The sequence below is a fragment of the Triticum aestivum genome, chromosome 2B (genome assembly GCF_018294505.1).
Source record: "Triticum aestivum cultivar Chinese Spring chromosome 2B, IWGSC CS RefSeq v2.1, whole genome shotgun sequence".
Taxonomy (NCBI): domain Eukaryota; kingdom Viridiplantae; phylum Streptophyta; class Magnoliopsida; order Poales; family Poaceae; genus Triticum; species Triticum aestivum.
In genome coordinates, this window is record NC_057798.1 from 444351107 (window position 1) to 444351872 (window position 766).

The window sequence follows — 766 nt, forward strand, 5'->3', positions numbered from 1 at the left end:
ACTAAAAATTTTACAACGTGGGAGTGAAATGCTGGGGCTAATGAAAAATTTGATGATCATGCATAGCACATGGTCCGGAGAGAACAACCGTGTGTTATGAAACATAAAAACCCTCGAGGCGGGCAGATATTTTCTAGGGGCAGGCGGGATTGGGAACAAGCAACATCGCACATGGTCCGGAGATAACAACCGTGTGTTATGAAACACAAAAACCCTCCTCGAGGCAGGCAAATATTTTCTAGGGATGCAGGTGGGATTGGGAAGAAGAAATATTGCACACGGTCCGAAGATAATAATCATGTGTAATGAAATAGAAAAACCCTCTAGGAGGGCAGATATTTTTGAGAGGGGGAGCCTCGTGGAGCCCAATGTACTGTGCGAATGTGTGCGTGACAGGGGCACAGGCGTGGCACACGGTTAGTTTGAGTGAACCGTGTCTGTTGCATCATCCGACTTGTCTAATGTTCATAAATTTGGCGAAAAATGACGCGGCAGAGGATCAGAACACAAACACACTTGCATGTGGATCAAATTTATATGTATGAAAAGGGTGGTTGATTTTCAAATACCAAATGCAACTTCAATGTCTCACCTATCTCACAAAGCGCATGATATTTCTTCCCCCCTCTTGTCGGCACGGAGAGAATCCTAAACTACGAATGCATGCCCCCCAACAGAGGCTCACCTAGCAAAGTGCAAAGTAGCTAGCAGCCCCCCTCCCTCGTATCGGCATGAAGGGAATCCTAAGCTATGAATGGATGCCCCC